Genomic DNA, 21,406 nt, shown 5'->3' with positions numbered 1-21,406 from the left:
GCCTATCCCACAATTTGTTAGAAGCAACTCCAATACCACCCCCTCCAACACTCTAGCTCTGTCTCTCTCCCAACCTTATTCATCTCCTGCACATATGCATGGATGCCGATCGATCTCCCTTAATACATGAGGAAGATCGATCTCCTTAATACATGAGGTAGGCCTGTCTCCTCCTCCACACATATACCAGCCATTGTACCTCTATAGTTAATTTGGCCTCCCTCTTCCCCCACCACACACCGATAGTCGAGCACTGCAGGTAGGTATCCATGCCACAGAGACAAACTGCACATGTCCCATCTCACGTTCCAGTAGGCCAGCCACTCTATATCTTTGACATGGGCACACACAAATTCGATGGCACTCTTTATCGATCGCGCGCGCACACACACACATCATCCCTCTCTTCGATTCTATGGACACCTCAAGCCGATGATACCTCCACTCTCTTCTCGTGGATCGCCCCCTCTGTATATATGTTATATCCAGGACTCTATTTCACACACATTGCATATGTTAAATATTTTGATTGACCCCCCCCCACAAAAAAAACTCTCAAGAACCCACACACTATATCTCTCTAGGTTTGTATCTCTCTCACACAACCCCACATAGGTGGTGTACGTATACAAGAAGAGAATAGGTGCATCGTGCACGTACTCACGCTTCGTGCCTAGCCACACCTGCGCGGGTACATGGTGGAGCATTTCTTTACGAAATGGCAGCCCACGTGCTAATTTGAACGCCTGTAGCGGTTGTTTACCTAGGGAGGTAGTGTACCACGCGTGCACAAAACAAAGTTCGACTTGACACGTTGATGGTTATTTTTAAATAAAGTTATAGCGCTCAATGGCATGTACACAGAATATAAAATGATTTTATGGAGGAAAAGGTAGTCCTCTCTTCAGAGTATCTCACACAAGGCTCCAGTGGCCTCTCTCTCTCTCACCGTTGGTCACTGATCCGGCCTCATCCCGTCCACCGGGGGAAAGGGAGTACGGTGGCCTCTCTCTCTCTCACCATTGGTCACTGATCCGGCCTCATCCCGTCCGCCGGGGGAAAGGGAGGAAGTGCATCGTTTCTCCGTTCGACGGCGCCAAGGCAGCACGTCCCGATCTGCGGTACACACCGTTCTCTCTGACCAAGCTCCGGCGCAGCAGGGCCTACGCCACCTTCTCGCAGATTCCGCCCGCCGCCGCTCACCTAGTTACATCCCGACGACCTCTAGGTATTCCCTCCGGCCTTGCTCCATTGCCTGTTTTCCCACGTCGTTGCATGTGGATCTTCCATAGTTCTTTGCCCAAAACGTAGCTCGTCCGGTGTACTTTCCATATTGCATTCTCGTCCTCACACCATTTTAGACAAACACAACCGTGTTGTTATCTTCCCTTAGGACAAGGAATATGCTTCTTTTTTGTCGTCTCATGTGTCATCAACTGTTATTGGCCAGTAATTGTTTCCTTTCTACCTCTTTTTTGCAAACAGGGCTATCCATTTCACCTCGTTGCTATTGCGACCTTTTGGTGAACTGCACAAATCACTTTTTTCTTAAGAGTGTTTTGTGCAGTTGTACTAAAATGTCACACGGGCAACGTCTCTACATTTCAGTGCGACTGCACAAAGGGAGATTGGTTTTGCTCTATCCTCCTCATCCAACTCCGAGCCTAATCTTCTCCAACTAGTTAGTCTTAAGAGAGACTGCAAAGGTGACCGGCTTCTATTTGTGTGTTTATTGTTTCATCAGCAGTCCTCTCTTATCATAATCACACTTGATATCTTTGGAACAGGGATGCTCAGCTCTATTTTAGTGGAACTGCACAAAATGATCGGAATGTTGCATGCTCGAGACAACTACTTTTTTCCCCAACATGCCTTGTTGATTTAGACAGAGCTGGGGGGACATTGCTGCCAATGAAAGCATGGATCAATTTTAATTTAACACCTTCTCACAACTTTGTCTTCAGTTGTGATGTAATTATTAGCTCTGATCTGCTAATAATTGACATGCATTAGCAAGGAAGTTAGTTTTTTATTGTTTCCGAAAGAGCATCGATGGCAAGACACGCGAAACAAAAGCTAAAAGCTCACACCATTGTACAATTTCATGTCGCTGGAAAATTATTTGTATAGTACGTCAATTATGTAAACAAATGATGGAAGCTTGATAGCATTGCCAGAAGCCTCTTCATCATCCGGGTCCATGTGCCATGCACAATATTATACTCCTTTGTTCCTAAATATTTGTCTTTTTACAAATTTCAAACTAGCATATTTTAGAGTGTAGATTCACTCATTTTTGCTTCGTATGTGTACTCCCTCTGTTCCTAAATATTCTATTCGTCTTAACAGAGATTTCAACAAGTGACTACATACAGAGCAAAATGAGTGAATCTACACTCTAAAATATGTCTATATACATCCGTATGTGCCAGTCCATTTGAAATCTGTAAAAAAACAAATATTTGAGTAGTCACTCGTTGAAATCTCTAGAAAGACAAATACTCCGGAGTATATTTAAGAACCGAGGGGGTAGTGCACAACCGCATGGGAGACTCAGCCCGGTCGTTGCGCCGCATTAATAATGAGTAATGAGCAGTCAAATCATAAGCCCCACCTTTCCCACTGTAAGTTGCTCTGAAGAAGCAACCATCAATACGCTCTTCTTTGAATCCGCTCATACTACTCCATCTGTCACTGTTTATACAACGCGCTTCAGAAAAAAGAAAAAAAAATGTGGGACCAAGGCGACTAGCGATCGGCCTGAAAAATAGCATTGGTAGTTATAGCACGACGTCTATTACTAGAGGGAATAATGCGTACACACATGCATGCAGTGCTTCCACCCCGGGTACACACATGCATGCACTCCGTAGTAGTACAATACATGGAGAGAAAATTGTGGACTTGATTGCGGTTACCACGCCCTAATTAATTGAGCATTAAACCAAACGCGTCTAAAGTCTCTCTGGTGGTGGAAATGCATTGAGAGAAATGCATCATAATGAAGCGCGCCCTGTAAACTGTGACAGAGGGTGGAGTAGTATGAAGGTGCAAAACCAAGTACGCGTACTACTACGCTTGGCTCTTCGCCCCTTCATGAAGTCGAACAATGATGGTACTCCGCATGTTGGGTACTATAGTGTATGCCACTGACAATCTGACACTGAATGGACTGATGCATGTCCACTGAGGGTAGGTTGCATTAGTCAAAAGGCGTAAGTGAGCTTCACCTTGTCCTGCAAGCTTCTCCTCGTTCTGCGAGTTGACGGGACACACCAAAAAGTAGTGCTAGTCCATACTCCCTCCTTTCCGGTTAATATGGCTTAATCTTTTTTGCGGGTAAATGAGAGAGCTTTATTCATATATAAGCATTCTTAGGACGATCAGCCAAGACACAGGTCACTAGGAAGCGAGGTACCCCGCAAAAAAAGTAGGAAGCGAGGTGTTTCATCAAGCCAGCTCTCGGCCACATTCAAAGTGCAGCAAGCACGGTTTGCATGAAGATGCGCCGCAAGGTTTGCTGACCTGTTTACATGCTGAATAACAAAAAAGAGGAAATATTACTAAGCGCTACTATTTGTAACAGGATATGAGCCAGAATTAAGCGAGAATTGTGGCGAGTGTTCTATGCAATCAACTTCCATTATCACATGCGAGAACCCTCGAAGAGAACCAAATGTGTTGAAGATTGCTTTATCACATTTTAAAATTATAATAAGAGTGCAGACGCTCCTCCATCTGGTTCCTAGTACTAGTATAGTACGTACCTTTATGGACTATAGTAGTAGTACTAGTAAACTTTGCGCTTGGCTGTTCGGGAAGTCGAACAATAATAGCACTAGTAGTATAGTGAATGCTTCTGGTAATCTGACACCGAATTAACTGTTGCATGTCCACCGCCTGAGCGAGGGAGAGCTTGCATTAGTCAAAAGTTTCTCCTTGTCCTGCGAGCCACCGCGCACAAGATTCTCCCGTCCTACAACCTTCTTCTCTTTCGGCAAGTTGACGGGACACAGCAAAGTAATGCTAGTCCATGCTGCCTCCTCTCCGGTTAATATGGCTTAATTTCAAACGAGATAAATACACTGTCTGTCACTGTATATTTGTAAAAATACGGTCAGTGGACTTCGTAATACGCTCATTGCGCTCAATATATATATTTTTCGGTGTTCATACGGTCACTAGCTCACCCTGACTGAGTATGTGTGTGCATGCACGTGTAGGTTGAGCACTTGAGCGTGACCGTGTGTGTTCCGTCGTGTGCTCGGACATGCATGCATTAGGGCGTCACGCGCGTTTTTGCGTCCATGTGTACGTGTGACTGTTGCATACACGTAGGGGGAGTACGTGTAGGGGCCACTAAGGAGCAGTCAAATCACACAGTAAGTTAGTCGGAAGAAGCAACCATCATTTCACTCTTGAATGACACATACGCAATATAAAATGGTTGATATGGATAGAAAAAGAAAACCACTATATATACACTAGAAGGAGCCTAAGCTACTAGCCTGCTTGCTTAGGTTGCTCTCTTCACAAGCATAGAACGACGGGCCTGATCCCGCAGCTTGGGGAAGGGAACAATGTTCTGCGTAGACGCGGTCAACATCGACGAGGGAGAAAACCCACAGTCGATGCCTCCCAATCGGGGGTCACCGCGGTATGGGCCAATGTCGCGTCCCAACCACCCTTCTAGCTACAACCTGATTTCTACTACACAACCTTCTTCTTGTAGACGTTGTTGGGCCTCCAAGTGCAGAGGTTTGTAGGACAGTAGCAAATTTCCCTCAAGTGGATGACCTAAGGTTTATCATTCCGTAGGAGGCGTAGGATGAAGATGGTCTCTCTCAAGCAACCCTGCAACCAAATAACAAAGAGTATCTTGTGTCCCCAACACACCCAATACAATGGTAAATTTTATAGGTGCACTAGTTCGGCGAAGAGATGGTGATACAAGTGCAATATGGATGGTAGATATGAGAATTTGTAATCTGAAAATATAAAAACAGCAAGGTAACTAATGATAAAAGTGAGCGTAAATGGTATTGCAATGCTAGGAAACAAGGCCTAGGGTTCATACTTTCGCTAGTGTAAGTTCCCTCAACAATACTAACATAATTGGATCACATGACTATCCCTCAACATGCAACAAAGAGTCACTCCAAAGTCACTAATAGCGGAGAACGAACAAAGAGATTATGGTTGGGTACGAAACCACCTCAAAGTTATTCTTTCCAATCAATCCGTTGGGCTATTCCTATAAGTGTCACAAACAGCCCTAGAGTTCTTACTAGAATAACAGCTTAAGACACAAATCAACCAAAACCCTAATGTCACCTAGATACTCCAATGTCACCTCAAGTATCCGTGGGTATGATTATACGATATGCATCACACAATCTCAGATTCATCTATTCAACCAACACAAAGGACCTCAAAGAGTGCCCCAAAGTTCTACCGGAGAATCATGACGAAAACGTGTGCCAACCCCTATGCATAGGTTCATGGGCGGAACCCGCAAGTTGATCACCAAAACATACATCAAGTGAATCACGTGATATCCCATTGTCACCACAGATACGCACGGAAAGACATACATCAAGTGTTCTCAAATCTTTAAAGACTCAATCCGATATAATAACTTCAAAGGGGAAACTCAATTCATTACAAGAGAGTAGAGGGGGAGAAACATCATAGGATCCAAATATAATAGCAAAGCTCGCGATACATCAAGATCGTGCCAAATCAAGAACACGAGAGAGAGAGATCAAACACATAGCTACTGGTACATACCCTCAGCCACGAGGGAGAATTACTCCCTCCTCGTCATGGAGAGCATCGGGATGATGAAGATGGCCACCGGAGAGGGATTCCCAATCCGACAGGGTGCCGGAACGGGTCTAGATTGGTTTTCGGTGGCTACGGAGGCTTCTGGCGGCGGAACTCCCGAACTATTCTCCGTTCTGGAAGTTTTAGTATACGTGGGTATATATGGGTGAAAGGAGTACGTCGGTGGACCGAAGGGGTGGCCACGAGTCAGGGGGCACGCCCCCTACCCTCGTGAGCACCTCCTTCATCTTTTGACGTAGGGTCCAAGTCTATCTGGTAAGTTTCCTTCCAAAAATAACTTCTCCAGTTGATTTCGTTCCGTTTCGTCTCCGTTTGATATTCCTTTTCTTTGAAACACTGAAATAGGCATAAAACAGCAAATCTGGGCTGGCCCTCTGGTTAATAGGTTAGTCCCAAAAATAATATAAAAGTGGATAATAAAGCCAATATTGCCCAAAACAGTAGATAATATAGCATGGAGCAATCGAAAATTATAGATACGTTGGAGATGTATCAAGCATCCCCAAGCTTAATTCCTGCTCGTCCTCGAGTAGGTAAATGATAAAAAAGATAATTTTTGATGTGGAATGCTAGTTGGCATAATTTCATTGTGATTCTTCTTAATTGTGGTATGAATATTCAGATCCATGAGATTCAAGACAAAAGTTCATATTGACATAGAAATAATAATACTTCAAGCATACTAACTAAGCAATTATGTCTTCTCAAAATAACATGGCTAAAGAAAGTTATCCCTACAAAATCATATAGTCTGGCTATGCTCTATCTTCACCACACAAAGTATTTAAATCATGCACAACCCCGATGACAAGCCAAGCAATTGTTTCATACTTTTGATGTTCTCAAACTTTTTCAATCTTCACGCAATACATGAGCGTGAACCATGGATATAGCACTATAGGTGGAATAGAGTGGTGGTTGTGGAGAAGACAAAAAAGGGGAAGATAGTATCACATCAACTAGGCGTATCAACAGGCTATGGATATGCCCATCAATAGATATCAATGTGAGTGAGTAGGGATTGCCATGCAATGGATGCACTAGAGCTATAAGTAGATGAAAGCTCAACAAAAGAAACTAGTGGGTGTGCATCCAACTTGCTTGCTCACGAAGACCTAGGGCATTTTGAGGAAGCACATCATTGGAATATACAAGCCAAGTTCTATAATGAAAGATTCTCACTAGTATATGAAAGTGACAACATAGGAGACTCTCTATCATGAAGATCATGGTGCTACTTTGAAGCACAAGTGTGGTAAAAGGATAGTAGCATTGCCCCTTCTCTCTTTTTCTCTCATTTTTTATTTTTTTTATTTGGGCCTTTTCTCTTTTTTTATGGCCTCTTTTCTTTATCTTTTTTTATTTGGGCTTCTTTGGCCTCTTTTATTTATTTTTTGTCCGGAGTCTCATCCCGACTTGTGGGGGAATCATAGTCTCCAGCATCCTTTCCTCACTGGGACAATGCTCTAATAATGATGATCATCACATTTTTATTTACTTACAACTCGATTCTTAGAACAAGATATGACTCTATATGAATGCCTCCGGCGGTGTATCGGGATATGCAATGATGCATGAGTGACAAGTATGAAAGAATTATGAACGGTGGCTTTGCCACCAATACTATGTCAACTACATGATCATGCAAAGCAATATGACAATGATGAAGCATGCCATAATAAATGGAACGATGGAAAGTTTCATGGCAACATATCTCGGAATGGCTATGGAAATGCCATAATAGGTAGGTATGGTGGCTGTTTTTCGGAAGGTAAATGGTGGGTTTATGGTACCGGCGAAAGGTGCGCGGTACTAGAGAGGCTAGCAAGGGTGGAAGGGTGAGAGTGGGTATAATCCATGGACTCAACATCAGTCATAAAGAACTCATATACTTATTGCAAAAATCTACAAGTTATGAAAGCAAAGTATTGCGCGCATGCTCCTAGGGGGATAGATTGGTAGGAAAAGACCATCGCTCGTCCCCGACCACCACTCATAAGGAAGACAATAAATAAATAAATCATGCTCCGACTTCATCACATAACGGTTCACCATACGTGCATGCTACGGGAATCACAAACTTCAACACAAGTATTTCTCAAATTCATAACCACTCAACTAGCATGACTCTAATATCACCATATCCATATCTCAAAACAATTATCAAGTATCAAACTTCTCATAGTATTCAAAAAACTCATAAGAAAGTTTTATTATTCTTGTATACCTAGCATATTAGGATTTTAAGCAAATTACCATGCTATTTAAGACTCTCAAAATAATCTAAGTGAAGCATCAGAGTTCATCTATTTCTTCAAAATAGAACTGCCACCATGATCTAAAATATATAAGTGAAGCACTAGAGCAAATGACAAACTACTCCGAAAGATATAAGTGAAGATCACTGAGTAGTCGAATAATTATGCAACTATGTGAAGACTCTCCCATTCAATAATTTCAGACCTTGATACTTTATTCGAACATCAAGTAAAACTAAATAAAATGACATCTAATAATAGCATACATCATGTGAAGAAGCAAAAACTTAGTATCAACCGATACTAACCGATAGTTGTTGAAGAAGAAAGGTGGGATGCCAACCGGGGCATCCCCAAGCTTAGACGCTTGAAACTTCTTGAAATATTATCTTGGGGTGCCTTGGGAATCCCCAATCTTGAGCTTTTGTGTTTCCTTAATTCCTCTCATATCACGATCTCCCTAAATCTCAAAAGCTTCATCCACACAAAACTCAACAAGGACTCGTGAGATAAGTTAGTATAAACCATTGCAAAACCCTTATCATACACTACTGTAGCAAATCACTAAAATTATTATTCAACATTGCATACTAAATGCCTCTGCATATTTAATAGTCCTATTCTCAAATAGAATCATTAAAGAAGCAAACATATGCAAACAATGCAAACCTAACAGCAATCTGCCTAAACAGGATAGTCTGTAAAGAATGCTGCAACATCCATACTTCCCTAGCTCCAAAAATTATGAAAGAAAATTTCCGCTGTAGTAAATTTATAAGAGCTTAATATGCAAAAGGTTTCAACATTTTATCACATTCTTACTTTTCTAGGGAATTATTGCAACAGCGGTAAACTTTCTGTTTTCAAACAGCAACATGTGGACTTCTAAAATAGGCATAGTAAAGGCTATCCATGCCACTTTTATTGAAATAAAAGATGCAAAACATTGTTCTAAATAACACCAAGCAAATCCTAACAAAATAAATTGATGATCCAAGCAAAACACATATCATGTGGTGAATAAAAATATAGCTCCAAGTAAAGTTACCGATGAACGAAGACGAAAGAGGGGATGCCTTCCGGGGCATACCCAAGCTTAGGCTCTTGGTTGTCCTTGAATATTACCTTGGGGTGCCTTGGGCATCCCCACGCTTAGTCTCTTACCACTCCTTGTTCCATAGTCCATCGAATCCTTACCCAAAACTTGAAAACTTCACAACACAAAAATTAACAGAAAACTCGTAAGCTCCGTTAGTATAAGAAAGTAAATCACCACTTCAAGGTACTGTAATTAACTCATTCTTTATTTATATTGGTGTTAAACCTACTGTATTCCAACTTATCTATGGTTTATAAACTCTTTTACTAGCCATAGATTCATCAAAATAAGGAAACAACACATGAAAAACAGAATCCGTCAAAAACAGAACAGTTAGTAGTAATCTGGATCAAACGTATACTTATGGACCTCAAACAATTCTCAAATAAATTTCTGGACCTTAGTAATTTATCTATTAATCATATGAAAAAAGAATTAACTAAATATCAATCTCCAAATAAAAATGGCAGCAATTCTCGTGAGCGCTAAAGTTTCTGTTTCTGACAGCATGATCAACGAGACTTTCCCCAAGTCTTCCCAACGGTTCTACTTGGCACAAACACTAATTAAAACATAAAAACCACATCTAAACAGAGGCTAGATGAATTATTTATTACTAAATAGGATAAAAAAGTAAGGAACAAAAATAAAGTTGGGTTGCCTCCCAACAAGCGCTATCGTTTAACGCCCCTAGCTAGGCATGATGATTTCAACGATGCTCACATAAAAGATAAGAATTGTAACATAAAGAGAGCATCATGGAGAATATGACTAGCACATTTAAGTCTAACCCACTTCCTATGCATAGGGTTTTGTGAGCAAACAACTTGTGAGAACAAGAATCAACTTGCATAGGAAGGTAAAACAAGCATAACTTCAAAATTTTAAGCACATAGAGAGGAAACTCGATATTATTGCAATTCCTACAAGCATATGTTCCTCCCTCATAATAATTTTCAGTAGCATCATGAATAAATTCAACAATATTGCCAGCATCTAAAGCATTCTTTTCATGATCTACAAGCATATAATTTTTATTACTCTCCACATAAGCAAAATTCTTCTCATGAATAATAGTGGGAGCAAACTCAACAAAATAACTATCATGTGATTGAAAATTAAGATCAAGATGACAAGGTTCATTGTTATTATTATTCTTTAAAGCATACAGGTCATCACAATAATCATCATAGATAGGAGGCATGATTTCATCATAATAAATTTGCTCATCAAAACTTGGGGGACAAAAAATATCATCTTCATCAAACATAGCCTCCCCAAGCTTGTGGATTTGCATATCATTAGAATCATAGATATTCAAGGAATTCATACTAACAACATTGCAATCATGCTCATCATTCAAATATTTAGCGCCAAACATTTTATAGATTTCTTCTTCTAGCACTTGAGCACAATTATCCTTTCCATCATACTCACGAAAGATATTAAAAAGGTGAAGCATATGAGACAAACTCAATTCCATTTTTTATAGTTTTCTTTTATAAACTAAACTAGTGATAAAACAAGAAACTAAAAGACTCGATTGCAAGATCTAAAGATATACCTTCAAGCACTAACCTCCCCGGCAACGGCGCCAGAAAAGAGCTTGATGTCTACTACACAACCTTCTTCTTGTAGACGTTGTTGGGCCTCCAAGTGTAGAGATTTGTAGGACAGTAGCAAATTTCCCTCATGTGGATGACCTAAGGTTTATCAATCCATAGGAGGCGCAGGATGAAGATGGTCTCTCTCAAGCAACCCTGCAACCAAATAACAAAGAGTCTCTTGTGTCCCCAACACACCCAATACAATGGTAAATTGTATAGGTGCACTTGTTCGGTGAAGAGATGGTGATACAAGTGCAATATGGATGGTAGATATGAGAATTTGTAATCTGAAAATATAAAAACAGCAAGGTAACTAATGATGAAAGTGAGCGTATACGGTATTGCAATGCTAGGAAACAAGGCCTAGGGTTCATACTTTCGCTAGTGTAAGTTCCCTCAACAATACTAACATAATTGGATCACATAAGTATCCCTCAACATGCAACAAAGAGTCACTCCAAAGTCACTAATAGCGGAGAACGAACAAAGAGATTATGGTAGGGTACGAAACCACCTCAAATTTATTCTTTCCAATCAATCCGTTGGGCTATTCCTATAAGTGTCACAAATAGCCCTAGAGTTCGTACTAGAATAACACCTTAAGACACAAATCAACCAAAACCCTAATGTCACCTAGATACTCCAATGTCACCTCAAGTATCCGTGGGTATGATTATATGATATGCATCACACAATCTCAGATTCATCTATTCAACCAACACAAAGGACCTCAAAGAGTGCCCCAAAGTTCTACCGGAGAATCACGACGAAAACGTTTGCCAACCCCTATGCATAGATTCATGGGCGGAACCCGCATGTTGATCACCAAAACATACATCAAGTGAATCACGTGATATCCCATTGTCACCACAGATACGCACGGCAAGACATACATCAAGTGTTCTCAAATCTTTAAAGACTCAACCCGATAAGATAACTTCAAAGGGGAAACTCAATTCATTACAAGAGAGTAGAGGGGGAGAAATATCATAGGATCCAAATATAATAGCAAAGCTCACGATACATCAAGATCGTGCCAAATCAAGAACACGAGAGAGAGAGATCAAACACATAGCTACTAGTACATACCCTCAGCCCCGAGGGAGAACTACTCCCTCCTTGTCATGGAGAGCACCGGGATGATGAAGATGGCCACCGGAGAGGGATTCCCCCTCCGGCAGGGTGCCGGAACGGGTTTGGATTGGTTTTCGGTGGCTACGGAGGCTTCTGGCAGCGGAACTCCCGATCTATTCTCTGTTCTGTAAGTTTTAGGATACGTGGGTATATATGGGTGAAAGGAGTACGTCGATGGACCGAAGGGGTGGCCACGAGGCAGGGGGCGCCCCCCAGGGGGTTGGGCACCCCCTACCCTCGTGAGCACCTCCTTCATCTTCTGATGTAGGGTCCAAGTCTATCTGGTAGGTTTCCTTCCAAAAATAACTTCTCCAGTTGATTTCATTCCGTTTCGACTCCGTTTGATATTCCTTTTCTTCGAAACTCTGAAATAGGCATAAAACAGCAAATCTGGGCTGGGCCTCCGGTTAATAGGATAGTCCCAAAAGTAATATAAAAGTGGATAATAAAGCCCAATATTGCCCAAAACAGTAGATAATATAGCATGGAGCAATCAAAAATTATAGATACGTTGGAGACGTATCACATCCCGACGTCCCAGGTAGTCCATCGTCCTTTTGGAGCCGGCTTGCTCCACTGCTGTAGCTCCATCTCCATGTCGATCTTTCTCTACTTCTACCGGCTTCTACTTGTGATGAGTTTATGTCTCATGAACTAGTGTCAGTACTACTATTCTAATCACACTTCTTCAATATCTTTGCCATCAGGGATGCTCAGGTCGATTTTAGTGGAACTGCACAAAAGCATCGTATGATCCGAGGGTGCCAGCTGTCTTTCCTTCGACAAGTTCTACCGGGCCAGGAAATTAAATCATGTTTAGGGTTTAGGGTTTAAGTTGAAATGACCCCATCAATAGTTTTTCTATCGTACACGCTCTCACAACTTTTTTCTTTAGTTGTGAAGTAAATATTGGCTATGATATGTGAATTATTGAGATGCATCAGCATGCGTGTTAGTTTTCCTTTGTATTTGATGGAATGTTGTAACGGGGCAACCTTGGAATAGGAATGAAAATGGAGTTGAAAAGTTTCCGTTTTTCTGGAGAAAAAATGGAAACGGAGAGAAACCAATGTTTCGTTTCGTTGGATCGCGCCATCGAGCAAAACCAACGTTTAAATCACATCTGTCGTGTTCGTGTCTCACCCTCCTCCACGGCTCGACCCCACACGGTCGCTCGACATGCCACTCACCGCAAACCGAGTAGTATACCATAACTTTCCCGCCTGCTTGTCGATGGATCGCGCCATGGAGTACTAGCACTACTGGAAGATCTTGACGAGTTGGGGGAGGACAGCTAGCTATAGCACGGACTCCCGAGAACTTACTACTAGAAGAGATCGCGCATGTTGTAGCCGGCTATTGCGACCTTTGAACGCGGAGCAGCCGCGTGCACCCGGAAGCGGCGCAGGCGACGCTCTCTCGGCCGGCCCGCCGCTTCAATGCCGGCGCCAGTGAGAGGTCGCGTCCGCTCTGGCCGGGCATGAATGCGGCACTGACCGTTTCGGGCGGGAAGCACGCGCGGGTGATGAAGAGGGTTCGGGTTGGTCAGGAGCGGCCGTGGCAACGGTCCGGACATGCGCAAACAAGAGATGTTGTACGTTAATATTGCTGCGTATATAATTAACAACGTAAATCATGTGCCAGTTGGACAAATATGATTGGAGATGGAGATGGAAATGGAATTTTATGTAAACACGGATATGCATGTCTATGTCTATGTGTGTGTGCGTGACGACTCTCGCGACCTGGAAGCGGGGGCGTGTTTTTGATCGAGTTTTCTTTCTTGGTACGTTAGAAAATCAGTTTGTCTAATTCACATCTAGATGTTATTTAAGGATATCACATCTAAGCTCCCACAAGTATATAATGTAGCAACAAGAAACAAAAAAACTAGGAAAAGACCACAAACAGAGTGGACATCAACTTATATGTGACATAACTATGTCACATCTAGATGTGTCCTAGACAGACCCTTAAAAAATTGTCCGCCAGTTTTCGTTTCTTTTTTCCAGGAACACGCATATTCTATTTAAAACCACTGCTATGGAGAGATTTTTTTTACTCCATTATAGCCTCTTGTTTGATAGAGTTTCTCGCGTCTCGCTCTCTCACCCTCTCCATATCAAAACAAGATGACAGTGTCCACTCTATCTCTCTCCTCACCGGTGGTCATAGATCCGGCTGAATCCCGTTCGCTGCGGGAGGTAAGGAGGTGCAGCGTTGACGTTGTCGCCATCGGCGATGGAGGAAACCGATGCGCACCGTCCTCTCGGAGCCGGCGCTAGCGCGGACGAAGATCCTCCGCGCCCTTGTTCGCTGTCGTCGTGTGGGCAGATCCCACCCGCCCGCCTAAACGACATCTCGCCCACCTGAGGTATAACTTCTTGTACTGGTCTAGCTCCCCAGGTCGCTGCGTGCGGGTTTTCTTCTATGCGACTACTCCCTAGCTCCCCATGCATAGTAGCTAGGGTTCGTCGGCTGGTCCAACATCACCTACTAGTACTATTATAGAGGAAATGCCACTCAAAAAGTTGTCCTGATTTATGCCTCGGTGGAGGTATACATGTTGTTTTGACAAAAAGTACATGGTGGTTGTGCGGTCATTTTCCATATGGTGGTAGTACTATCACTGGTTAAATGAAGAGATGCTTTTTTTCTCGGGTATCCTGGTTTAGTTCCCATCAAGATAATTATGATGCTTCTGTTTGTTGGTGTACTTTTCATTAATTCTTATTGACAATTGAGATGTCGTTGCTAACCCTTTTTTATATTTTTGGAAATAGCGATGCGTGTCTCCATACCCGGGCATGTCTTCCTCAATTTTAGTGGAACTGCACAAAATTGGATGGCCATTATTGTTCCGCCTCACTGTCCTCTGCCACGTGGTTCTTCCTTCCTCGAGCTTGATTACTGAGAAGAAATAGACCACAGTGAGGATTTGTCGAACTTCTTAGGTGCCTCACCCAAACTTGATGCCAAATGGATGATGCATCACCGCGATGACCTATCGATGCTCATGGTTGCGCCTCATGGTTGCGTTGGCTGGTGAAGCTGATCGATTTTCGACGAAAAACAAGCTGTCTTCCATCAGTGCTCTTTGCTTGTTACGCACAAAGATGATATCCTTCGTCAGTTCACCTTGGTTGCGTTGGAGACGCAGTCGTCTTTCACATTGGTGCAATTTTCGCTAGGGTTTTATGACAGGTGGGCCCAAAATGTGGCTGGCTCACCTGTCATACATCCAAAAGCAGGTGCAGTGAAGGCACCGGAGCTCAGTCCGTACTACAGTAGTATATATATAAGCGGGAGCCTCAGCGCTTGTTCGCTAGGGTTTGCACTCTCCACACGCTCGCCGCACTACATATATGTTACATGCCGGAGGCTCAGCGTTCATTTGCTAGGGTTTGCTATATTCACAGTCTCTCACCCTCTCTTCACCAGATCTAAACAAGACTGCGTTGGCCTCTTGTCTCTCTCTCCCCCTCACAGCTGGTGAAGGAGGCGTTCGTATCCCATCGCACCAGGAAGGGGAGGAGGTGCAGCGTTCACTCTATCGCCTTCGGCGAGGGAGGCAATCCACTGCCGGCTGTGCTGTTCTCTTTCACCCAGCGCTTGTGCGGGAGGGCCACCGACCCCTTCTTCCTCACTGCCGTACGTAGTGTGGGCAGATCCGTCCTCCCGCCGCATGCCTTGCCACATCCCGACGACCCTAAGGTATAAGTTTCTTTGAAACCGTCGTTGCTCTAGCTGCATGTGGATCTTTTTCGATCTGTAGTCGAATCTAGGTCTTGGTTCAAAGAGGAAAGAAGGGTGCGGTGGGCTGGAGCAAGAATCTAGGACATGGTTCAATGAGGAAAGGAGGGGCAGAAAGTAGTATAGACTGGCTATCCAGCCGCTTTGTAGGTCGAAAAGGGAAAAGGGGGTAACCGAGTACACACATCTGTAAGGAACCGATCTCTTTGTTGAAAAGGGAAAGAAACTAGGGGGTCGGGTAGTTTGTGCATGACTAGATTTGCTGCCCTCACATAGGAAGAAGGTTCAATGAGAACAAATATGGGACCAACGCATATATGCTGCTTGGCTACATACTCTGCGTCACCCACTTATACGTGTGGACGCACATGGTGCTGGCATGTCCCATGCAGCTATTTTGCTATTGTTAATCTCAGAATTAACTACTGATCTGTTTTAAAAGAATTTCTTTGTTAATATGAATCAATGCAACTGTTTTAGAAATGCTACTGTCCTATACTTTGTTTTCCATCAAGATAAGGTAGATGCTTATTTTTGTGGCCACATGTTTCATCCTCCTTTATTGGCCAGTAATTGTTTTCTTTTTTGCCTCTTAAAACAGGGATATCTATTCAACTTGTTGCTATAGAAAACTTAAATGTCACACCGGCAACTTTGCTTGATTTCAGTGCAACTACACAAAACTTGATTGGATTTCCTATTCGTGTTGGTAGATTCATATTTTATGTTGGTCGTCTCATGAAAGGTCAGTACAGGCCTTCATCCACATGATTGTGTAGTGTGCTTTGAGATGCTGTGCCACTTGTATTGGTATTATTTTAAATAAATGATGAATTGAAGCTATTGTATTGCTGTCTTTTCCCATTAAGTAGTGAACAAAAATGGGACTAACCCAGACATGATGCTTGTTGCTTTGTTACAACAAATTCAGCATCACCCCCTTTATAAGCCAGTAATTGATGCCACTCTCAGAATTAACTACTGAATCTTATTTTAAAACTGCAACACTTGTTAGGGATTGGCGGGATTACCATTTTTGTGGCCGCATGTTTCATCCTCCTTTATTAGCCAGTAATTGATTCCTTTTTTGCCTCTGTTTATACAGGGATATCTATTCAACTTGTTGCTATTGTGACATTTTGCTTCGCTACGCGAAACACTTTGCTTGATTTCAGTGCAACTGCACAAAACGAGATTGGATTTCCTATTCGTGTTGGCAGATTCGTACTTGATCTTGTGTGCGTCATGACAGGTTGGTACTTTCCTTCATCCACATGATCGTGCAGTGTGTTTTGAGATGCTGTGCTACTTGTATTGGTACTGTTTTAAATAAATGATGAATTGAAGCTATTGTATTGCTGTCTTTTCCCATTAAGTAGTGAACAAAAATGGGACCAACCCAGACATGATGCTTGTTGCTTTGTTACAACAAATTCAGCATCACCCCCTTTATAAGCCAGTAATTGATGCCACTCTCAGAATTAACTACTGAATCTTATTTCAAAAGTGCAACACTTGTTAGGGATTGGCGGGATTACCATTTTTGTGGCCGCATGTTTCATCCTTCTTTATTAGACAGTAATTGATTCCTTTTTTGCCTCTGTTTATACATGGATATCTATTCAACTTGTTGCTATTGCGACATTTTGCTTCGCTACGCGAAATACTTTGCTTGATTTCATTGCAACTAAACAAAACGAGATTCGATTTCCTATTCGTGTTGGCAGATTCGTATTTTATCGTTGTCGGTCTCATGAAAGGTCAGTACAGGCCTGCATCCACATGATTGTGCAGTGTGCTTTGAGATGTTGTGCTACTTGTATTGGTACTGTTTTAAATAAATGTTGAATTGAAGCTATTGTATTGCTGTCTTTTCCCATTAAGTAGTGAACAAAAATGGAACCAACCCAGACATGATGCTTGTTGCTTTGTTACAACAAACTCTGCATCACCCCCTTTATAAGTAGATGGAAGCACATACTGTTGTTGCGCCCACTCTACCCTGGAACTGAATCTTAGTTCAAAACAGCAAACACTTGTTAGGGATCGGCAGGAGTACCATTTCTGTTAGGGATCGGCCAGAGTACATGTTTAAGAAATGTATTGTTCAGATAATGTCTCTGTTATTATATATCAGTTACAGACTTACAGTGCTTTACAAATGGTACTATCCTGCTTTGTAGTTCTTTCTACATGTTTAACCAAGGTGTTGTTAAGATAATGTCTCTGTTAAAATGAATCAGTCGCATTGTTTTAGGAATGATACTTTTCTGCTTTTTCGTTCTTTATACATCTTGAAACAAGGCATTGTTAAGATAATGTCTCAGTTAATATGAATGAATCACACTGATTGAGAATTGCTACAGCCGGTGCCATAAATATTAGACACCGGTGACATGACTAGTCTGCAGAGACCATTGGCAATTTAACAACATGTGGAGTGCCCTGGGCAAGAAGTGCCCAAACAAGTACAAGAAGCGACAGGACTCCACGATCATAGGCATTACATATTTTGAATGGGAAAAGCTTGTCAAAGTTTAATCATTGATGTTAGCAAGAAGCGACAGGACTCCACGATCATAGGTATTACATATTTTGAGTGGGAAAAGCTTGTCAAAGTTTAATCATTGATGTTAGCAAGAAGACGTTAGTTTAATATATTGGAATTGGAAAACCTTGTCAAAATTTGCTCATTGATGTTAGCCAAAAGACATGCATTTGATATTTCTGAGTGGGACGCCCTTGCTGTGAGCAAGCGTCGAGTGTTTTTTCCTATTCCTGTGTTCAGTTTACAGTAAATAGTTACTCTGCTGAGATATTCCTGTGCTAAGAGTTTGTTCTGAATATTGTCTATGTAATGCCAGGCCTTGTGTTTGATTGCAAAGTTGAGCTTGGAATGTTGTGGCATGCGGCATCACGAGCTGTTCACCGTGCTCCTGAGAATAATGTTTCGTATTGTTTTGCATGTCGATCTAATGCCAGTGATTTGCTTGTTAAGAAGATCATCCTCTTCTGTTGTTTCCGTGCTTAAGAAGTTCATCGTCTGATGTTTCATTCATAGCCTATAAGACAAGTCAAGTAGGTTAGACGTGAAACCATATGATGTTCCGACCAACTCATGATATTAGGCCATGATTGGATCCTTGTTTTCCAACCAAAACTGCTTGTAAAACTGACGCTTGTAAATTAAAGCAGATGGTCTCGGCGAAGGTGCTTGGTTGGTCGATTTCGACTAGTAAAATATCAGAAGTACTTGACACACGATAAAAACGCTGAATGACACTCGGACGATTGCTAATCCAGCCGTTAGCTGCTGTTTCAGCCTTTCCCATGGATGGCATGATATGCATGTCGTGCATGTATCGTCTGGTAATGTCATCCATATAGCAGTGCTCATAAAATATACACTGGTCTCTCAAATTACACGCGTAACCCGCCAGTTTTACTTACAGACCTTAGGCCCTCGGTTTCATTACGCCTGTATTTTACGCGTTGTTTTCGATGACGAGTAAATTACACTTGTATGTTAATACAGGTTTGGTATAAACCAGAGCTCCCAAGCACGGCCTTACCATTTCATGCCGTCTCAGTTTATCGAAGGTGCTCATAGGTGTCCGATGATCCTGGCTTCCTGAATGAGTAGCAGGCGTTGTATCAGACCATCCATAGGTCCCGTGAGGCCCTCTCCGTTGTCCTTCGAGTTGTTGCGCTCGCCGTGGCGCCGAGCATTGTTAACATCGTCAACAAACATGAGGATTCAGGAGATGACTTTATTTTGACTGGATGACACTAGGGACCCACTAGGGCCATAGACGTACGTACGCAAGTGCCTCCTTATTATGTACAACTATTTTTTTTGCTTTCTCCTGGTTTGCTGACATCACGGTCCCACACCATTGTCAACCTATGTAGTCAATATAAAGGAGAGAATTGCACAAGGTGCGGCCGACAACTGGAACCAAGCAGCTCGAGCAGTATTTGTGTTTTTGAGGCATGAGCATTGCAGAGTTTTTCTTGGCGATGATTTCGTTGTTCTTCAGAGGAGAGCGGGGTATTAACTGGGCGAGCTGTGGCCCGTCTAGCCCAGGCCAGATATCCAGCCCAGATACTAATTTTTTCAAGATGAAAATGGCTAGCCCAGCTATACGTCTTTTTGAGGAATACCCAGGCAAGGTCAACTTGTTATTCTCCGCCCCGCTGGGCTGCAAATCTTTCCTAGGAGGGATGCATTAGGTTTAACAGGAAAATGGGCTTTAAAAAATAATAAATGGGATATAATTATAAAAACTGGGCAGTAACTATAAAAAAATGCACCAAACACGAAATTAGTTTAAAAAATATATTATTTATGGATTTTGAAAATCTTAAATTTTCATTGTTGCACGCGCAATGTTTCGTTGGATTTTTACATAATACAAATTTATATTTAATCTGACTAGAAATTTCGGGATAAAAATATTCCGTAGCCCATTAAAATGTGGGAATTTTATTGAATTCTGTCTTCAACCGTTGGTTGAAATTATTAATCATTGTCCTAGCTAGAAAATGGGCTGTACTTTTAACAAACTGTAAATGGGCTGTTGTAAATTCCATCAGAATTCCAAAATGGGCTGTACATTCTTACAAAACGCAAATGGGTTATAAGTTCTCTGCCACACACTTGTGGGCCTACTAAGTGACGCGTCCCAAAAAAAATGTGTTGACGCGTATGCAAGGATTTGCCAACTTATTATAGTCAACACACGGTTCTAGCAGCAGTGGCCGTTGGATGTCTTTCCAACGGATGTCGTGCTTCTTCTTCAATCTCGGATATTCTTAGCTTCGGCCGCCCAAAAAATGATTCCTCCCCCTGACATCTGGGGTGCACCGTTTCAGAGGCTGACCTGTGGGCCTACTAAGTTGGAGCGTACCAAGGGCTTTGTCAACTTAGTCAATAATAAGCGTTTCTAGCTTTAGTGACCATACGATGTCCATCCAACAGCCGTAGTGCTTCTTCAACCTCTGGTCTTCTTGGTCCCGAGCTGAATGGATCTAGGATCCAATCTCTTTAATAGGCGCTCTTCCTGGCCACCAGGTCAGATTTGGAAGCTTGAACTACATCGCGGATATCCGTGGAGACTTGATCTTCAATGGATTTGAGACCGCAGTGATCTGTCCCCCTCGCCCCGATGAACATGACTTAAATCTGTCATTGGATCACATCCAGGAGATGGTCCCTGTTGCTACAACGGCCTTAGAACCGGAGCAGATCGTGCCATTCGAGGCCACAGAGTCCGTGGCATTGGAGCTGTACACGGACTCGGCACCCCGCAATATTTGCGTCAATGGAACTCTGAACTCATCTCCGGCTATAAGTCCCAGACCAGGTACGCCTGCGGACACCGAGCTGGATCGGCTATTGATTTTCGAATTTAGCACCGCAGACATCTTCCAGCACTCACCTTTGGGTGATGTGCTAAATTCTTTAACGAACTTGTCCTTGGAGAAGGACTCACAGGCGAACTATGTTTGGTTCGAGCCAGAGGCTGATGATGGGAAGTTTCGCTTCCCACCCGCCACCCACTTCATAGCCACTGTCGATGACTTAACCGGTGTGCTTGATTACGGCTCCGAAGACATCGACGGTATGGACGACAACGTCGACCAGGAGCAAGGCCAAGACCCACCATTTACTGGATGTTGGACGGCCACCTCTTCGTGCGATGAGT

The sequence above is a fragment of the Triticum urartu genome, chromosome 4, assembly GCF_003073215.2.
Source record: "Triticum urartu cultivar G1812 chromosome 4, Tu2.1, whole genome shotgun sequence".
Classification (NCBI taxonomy): Eukaryota; Viridiplantae; Streptophyta; class Magnoliopsida; order Poales; family Poaceae; genus Triticum; species Triticum urartu.
The sequence above is the reverse complement of the archived record's forward strand: the minus strand, read 5'-3'. Positions refer to the sequence as shown.